At 30.1% G+C, this 7500-nt stretch overlaps 1 protein-coding gene and 1 long non-coding RNA gene across 2 annotated transcripts in view; one reads left to right on the forward strand and one right to left on the reverse strand.

Moving 5' to 3' along the window:
• LOC145279642 (uncharacterized) overlaps positions 1–6967 on the reverse strand; it is a 20982-nt gene extending 14015 nt beyond the window's left edge. The window contains exon 1 of the long non-coding RNA XR_013868420.1: positions 6686–6967. This is a non-coding gene — a long non-coding RNA (uncharacterized LOC145279642). The remainder of the gene's footprint in view (positions 1–6685) is intronic.
• The window catches only part of LOC145279641 (monocarboxylate transporter 4-like), a 103581-nt gene continuing 102583 nt past the window's right edge, over positions 6503–7500 (forward strand). Inside the window, exon 1 of the mRNA XM_080130870.1 lies at positions 6503–6807. The gene's annotated coding sequence lies outside the window, so the exon portion shown is untranslated. The remainder of the gene's footprint in view (positions 6808–7500) is intronic.

Raw genomic sequence — 7500 nt, forward strand, 5'->3', positions numbered from 1 at the left:
ATAAGTGTTAATCGGCAGATTTGAACTCAGTCACAAAACCACTCTTGATTTCGTCGACTAGCATCTTTCCTCCAGGCCATCTGTAATTAACACATGAATGGGAAGAAAATTAAATACCGATAAATGACATATCATACACAGACTGCTATTTCATTGCTTCATGCCACATCAGTGTGCTAGGTATAGCAAGCATATAAACTTCGAAACTTAGACACCACACCATTTTTTATCAATGGGTCAATGCTTATCAATATCACAGGCAACTCGAGGATAAATGTAAAAGAGATCGTCAGCTAAACGATGATCGTCACCACAAGAGGATTGGAAACAATGGGTACAACTGGCAGAAGTTTACTTAAGAGCAATTGATTATCCAAGAGGCCGGCTCAAGAATTAATACAATTTTTTCCCCAATTGGCACAATTAATTAAGCTCAATCAAAAGGCTTTAACACTTTCAGAGCATATATATGTATATCAGTAGTTTACATTCCAAAGCTATATATATATATATATATATATATATATATATATATATATATATATATATATATATATATATATATATATATATAGTAATTTATAAAATATATATATTTATAAATTACTAACAAGCTCTACCTACGTATTGAGCACTTTTGATTTACGCATAAATCTATGATTTCGTATATTAATTTTATGTGAGTAAATGAAGTAGTTATATATATATATATATATATATATATATATATATATATATATATATATATATATATATATATATATATATATATATATTCCTTTTATATTATTTTATTTTGTCTTACACGTGTAATAGTGTACGGACATCAAACAACTCGACAGAGACAGTTAATATTTTCCTCGGTAAAAACAAGCAGTTCCAAAGTTTCTTTTTGCATGCGTCATTTATTCATGTAGAGAAAAACAAACAATATGTATTCAACATTAATAATCTTATGCAAGCAAAAAAAAAAAAAAAAAAAAAAAAAATGCGGGCCTTCACAAGAAACGCCGTTCAGAAGACAAACAATTCCCACTGCTAAAAACAACAACAACAACAGAAAAAAAAAAATAAATAAAAATAAACATTCCCCTCATCCGTAGTTATAGTGATCACGGTATTATCCTATATATGAATTATTGTTGAGACGATTAATCTGAACCGGAATCGCGAATAAGAAAAATAAGAACTTTTGGGGGTGCCGGAATCAGTATTGGATTTGGACAAAATTTAGACTGAATACCGATTCCAAAAACGATTCTTGAAATATTTTTTGAAATTCAATTTTAAATTGCTTGTATTAATAATAAATATTTTTTAAACTATCCTTAAAACTAAAATCTATAAGTCTTCATAACATAGAAATACAAGGTAAATTTATTTTATTTACGCAAAAAAAAAAAAAAAAAAAAAAATTTGAGACATATTGAAATACCTAATTAATATGAATTGTGTATTTTCACTCCTATCTTTAGTTCCAATTTAAAAAATTTTTTTTTTTTTTTTTTTTTTTTTTATTCATGTCTGTATTTCTTACTTAAGAAGATTTAGGAATTCTCTCGGCGCCAAACAGTAAAATGATCCGTCATTTTCGTTCTGAAGCGAGATCCCCCATTCTCTCACCTGTCTGTATACTGATTGCTAAACACATTATTTAAACATATAAAACGCTGTTTGGGGTGGAGATGGAAAGTAATAAAACGCCGGTCAAATAATAAATGATTGATATTTATATGATTGAAATCATTTGGTGGTTTCTGTTCCACTGACGAGATCCGCGTGAAAGACGGTGAAAAGTTGCCAACATTAAAATGTAAGTTTATTTTCAAAACTATTTTAAAGACATTTTAAATGTGATTTATGAATTAAATTTAATTACTAACATGTTTTTTTTTTATCAAGTTTTGTTTTATATTTGAAGTTATATTTTAATGTATCTTCGTAAAAATTAAGTATATTCTTTTATTGCATAAGAATTTCTAAGTGTTATTGTAGATCAATAATCTGCTAAATCACTACTCCAAATTAAGACGAGATTCTACTCTTTTAAGCGGTTACGTGTTAACACCCAGAAAACTTAGCGGAAAGAAAAAAGATCAATTATTTGAGAATTTAGATTTGGAGATAAGTTTCACATATTGATCTAATGTGAAATGAGCTTCCATTTCCGAGATATTCTAGTATTTTAGAATATTTAACATAAACATTGCTGTTTTTCTCTGGGATATAAATTTTGTACGTTTTAATTTTTGTGTGTTGGGGGATTACACTTTTTCTTTTTTGCATAGTTTTACGACCTTGCCAGTCGGACATAGAGTAGTAAAAATAATGAATTAACATCCCTTAGAATAAGCAAAGAAATGATGATCATTGTACGTTAAATTTATATACAAAACTTATCTCCTCCTCTAAGTTCTAAAATAATTAATTTCTTCTTTTCACTAAGTTTTCCAATGTATCTACACATACATACCTAAAAAAGTAAAACTTCCTATTTGGGGGCTTTTGGGCTGAGTGTATTAATCTACAAATTTGTAATTATCATTTAGTAGTATTACTTCTTTTTACAGTAAAACAAATCAATCTACTACATATATCTTATATTGACAGTAGCATAACCGATCAAATCTTTATAATTAAGGTAAAACATGAACATTCTTTCGTAGAACGAACGTAGAGAATAGTTAACTATGTAGGCTAGCCCCGTTCTTCTCATGCTAAACATGGTTTTCTAAATACTAAGCATATCATTTAAAAACTCCTTCTTTAAATAGGAAGGTGTTTTGTGTATTATTCTGTTCCCCTGCCATTTTATTTTATATATTAATCGTCAATTATTTTTAAATTGCATTTTGTCAATTAACGATGAATTAATGTAAATCGACTTTGTTGTAAAAAGAGAAATAAATCTTTGGTTTCTTTACTATTTAATTACAAGGAAAACAGTTGAAAGACCTACTCGTGTAGTATACACTCCTCTAAGTTTATTTTTTTGTTTCCGAAAATATACGCAAACATTAAGCGAGGGTGTTACAGTAATTTAAAATGAAAAAACACCAAATCTTTTTTTAGAAATTTAAAAAGAATCGGAATCGGTAATTGTATCATAATCGGGAAAACATTTGGAATCGTCCTATCACTTATATATATATATATATATATATATATATATATATATATATATATATATATATATATATATATATATATATATACTAACAAAAGTACCCGTCGTTGACTGGGTTCAAAAACAGCCTACAGAAAATGAACTCTGATTTATGAAAGTATGATAGCTTATGAAAAGGAAGGGTTGTAAAGAGATAGCTTCGAATTTGGGGGTATCAAAACCAAAGCAAAATATGATGAAAGTAAACATAAAATAGATAAACTCCATAATTTATTATACCATACCTGTTCACACTGAAACACTTATAACAATATTCTGTGGATCTATATTAAAAAAAACTTGTTAAACTTTGTGACATATTTCCATTCTATGGAGGCCAGGCGTGAACGAACACCCCATAATTTTATTATACCATATTTCTTCAAACTGAAACATAATTATCAAATTATACTTATGCAGATAGATATGAAAAGTTTTTATTAAAGTTTGTGCCTATTTCCATTCTATGGGGGTCAGGCGTGAATGAACACTCCATAATTTTATTATACTATATTTCTTCAAACTGAAACATAATTATCAAAGTATATTTACACAGATAGATATGAAAAGTCTTTATTAAAGTTTGTGCCTATTTCCATTCTATGGAGGCCAGGCGCGAACGCAGACCTCACAATTTTATTATACCATTCCCATTTAAGTTGAAACATACTTATCAAAGTATTATTATGTACATATATATCAAAAACCCTTTTAAACGTTTTTGTTTATTTTTAAATTTTTTATTTCCATACTTTGTGAACTAGGCGCGTACGCATACTCCAAAATTTTAATGAATCATCATTATGTCAGATCAAACATCCTCATTCCTGTGTCTCGATACATCTTCTATCATTATATGTGATCAGTTTTCTATAATAGTCAACCATATAGGAGCCTATTCGTGACCAGACACACACAGACGTTCAGCTTTATATATATATATATAATATGTGTGTGTGTGTGCGTGTCAAAGACAAGATGCAAGCAAGCAAGGTCCACAGAATTTTATAATGGTATTGATTAAGAAAGGTAATAAAACAGACGGTGGCTAAGGAGTTAACAATGTGGACTGAAACTTGGGTGTGCCAAGTTCGAACCAGTTAAGAAAAAAAAATGTTTCATCCAATGTTAGTAGACGCAGATGAAATGTGAACAAATTCCGCAGAATCTTCCAGTTTTTTTTCTAATGCCTAGAAATACTTGATGCTTCGCCAAAGCTATTAAGGGTATTTTTTTTAATCGTGACAAGGGTATTTTTATCGTGACGCCATCACTAGATGGGTTGCCTACCACAGTTTAAGAGAGGCCCATCTACCTTGGAGAGAAGGATAGACCACGCCAGTTTGCCAACCTGGTATTTTACCTCACGGTACATACAGCGCCTCATCTTCCCAAATGGTCACCCATTTGGTACTGGCCAGGCTCAACGTTGCTTAACACTAGTGATCTGGCAAGAACCTGTGTTTCAGTGTGACTATGCCATATTTCCAGTTTAATCCATGGAAACATTTTCGATAATAATCCAGAATATGATCCCAGGTTGTGTCGGCATATTGGTGCAAATTGTGATAAGCAGCTGGAAATGTTGGAAGAAGCCATGTGAATAACAGTTAACATCTCTCTTTGAGTCTGGGAGTACCGCTGTTCTACGTCTGTAAGGGCACGACTTGCATAATATTAATACCATCATATTCTGTGATAGAACTGCACCTAATCCAACTGGGCTTGCACCTACAACTGGGCTTGCACCTTGTTGGTGTTTTATTTTTTTTTTTATTTTTTTTTTTTTTGTCAAAGTATGCCATGATTCTGCTCAGAGCTTCCTTCAGATAGATTCAAAATAAACTTCATAGCCTTATAGGGGATGTCCTTTTCTCTTCCCTGCAACTTCTTTCTCACAGAAGAGATGTTGCGAGTTTGTCTCTGCTTTATCGTTATTTCCATGGCAAGTGCTCGACTGAGCTGCAATCTATGGCCCCCCCTCGCTAAACACTCACAAGAAACACTCGTCTATCTGAAAACACTATTAATAATTCCCCCCACTCTTTATCTGTGCCTGAACCTAAACGTAGATTTCATGAACAAAACTTCTTTCTTAGACCTGTACGCCCATGGAACTGTCTCCCGTTTTCCTGTTTTCCAGCTGACTATAATATGGTTGTCTTCAAGTCCAACGTAAACAAGTTCTTGATGAGCCATTCTACTTAAGTTAACAAATTCACTGAATTTCCATGACCAACAATAACTATATTTTCCAATTTTACTAATGTATACTTTAACCCTTATCCTCGAATAGCCTCTGGGCCTTGATAAGTGGTGATTTCTAGGTAATATATATATATATATATATATATATATATATATATATATATATATATATATATTAGTGATGGAATCTTACAATTTATTCCTTTAATTACGTTGACATTTACAATTCTTGACAGCAAATGTTTTGCAGGGCAAAATTATTCATTTAATCATTATAGCAATCAATGAATCTATTTTGCCTTTAACTCATCAGAAGAAATATCAACTATCAATCCACCAAAAGAAAATTAAATGCATTTGAGTTTGATTACAAAATCCAGAAAATAGATTAATGTTTGAAAGGAATAAATTGTAAGATGGCTAACCTCATGAAATTTGGAATATAGACTTGTGTCTTTTGTTTCTTAAATGCTCTGCAATTACATTGAGATTAATAATTAAGGATTAGTATCTAAAAAAATGTGAAATATAATTGAAAACATTATATTTCTAACGAAATATATATATATATATATATATATAAGATTGTAAATTTTATTTTACATGAATTTATTGTTCCACAGGCTACTCAAATAAGATAAATTGAGATTTCCTTAATCCGATGAGTTTCAAAGAAATGCGTTCTTCTCATCAGGGGAAAGATATTAGCAAATGAATATATATATATATATATATATATATATATATATATATATATATATATATATGTGTGTGTGTGTGTATGTGTGTGGATATGTATATATATAAATATAAATGTTATATATATGTACATATGTGTTGTGTGTATATATATATATATATATATATATATATGTATATATACAACACATATGTACATATATATATATATATATATATATATATACACATATATATATATATTTTATTTCTCTCTCTTTCTCTCTCTCTCTCTATATATATAGGTTCAGAGTGAGATGTGTGGGCATATGTACATATGTGTGTGTATATATATATATATATATATATATATATATATATATATATATATATATATATATATATATAAACATGTGTGTATAACAGAGAAGAAAACGTATACAGGTGCACATAAACACACAGACACACATACATATCGCGATGTACGCATTACATACGGCAATCAACTGCGTAAACGAACATGTGAGCGAACGAATGAAAGAATGATGGACGAATTATCAACGAAAGAGTAGAATGAAGGAATGAGCGAAGAATATACTCGATTATTGACTGCGGCAAGAAAACCCGTATGACCTTTGAACTTGTCGTCATTGGCACAACAGGCGCGTTTCATCATCGGGGTGTACGAGATTCGCAGATCCGTCCGGATTTTACACTTGTCTGTCATTTGGTTTAGTCGGATCCCAGCTTCAAAGGTAAAAACAAACAAAAAATATTCTTGCATCTGGAGGGGGGGCACCCACACAAAAGCCATAATCATAACATAAAAAAACATCCACTGTCCATACATATGAAAAAAAAAAAAAAAGCAGAAACTTCAAAAACGTATGCTTAGAAATAGGAATTTAGATTTGAAACCAGGGTGTAATCATAATGAGTAGAACATGTAAACTACTTCGGAATAAGATTTTTAAAAATGGAGAGCTCTAAATACCAAGTGGAGATAATTTATTCCTTTTTCGCAACATTCCGCAAATGATAAATCCATAATGATGCGCTACTGATAAAAAAAAAATTCTAATGTAAATAAAATATCAATATTATGACTGCTGCCAATACAAATAACGTATATATATATATATATATATATATATATATATATATATATATATATATATATATATATATATATATATATATATTTCCAAACATAGGTATATTTATAATTGTATACATGCATATTCATCTATGCATACATGTACAGATGGATAGATAGATATGTGAAGTTAATTTTCACCTATTTATTTTGAAAGTACTGTGTGTGTGTGTGTGTGTGTGTGTGTGTGTGTGTGTGTGTGTGTGTGTGTGTGTTAGGTTTGTACGTGTATATCTTTTTAGCTAATTTTATCGCTTAGAAAGGAGCTGACACCGAAAATGTACCCTATCCC

The sequence above is a fragment of the Euprymna scolopes genome, chromosome 7 (genome assembly GCF_053919585.1).
Source record: "Euprymna scolopes isolate OS-2025 chromosome 7, ASM5391958v1, whole genome shotgun sequence".
In the NCBI taxonomy this organism is placed as follows: Eukaryota; Metazoa; Mollusca; class Cephalopoda; order Sepiida; family Sepiolidae; genus Euprymna; species Euprymna scolopes.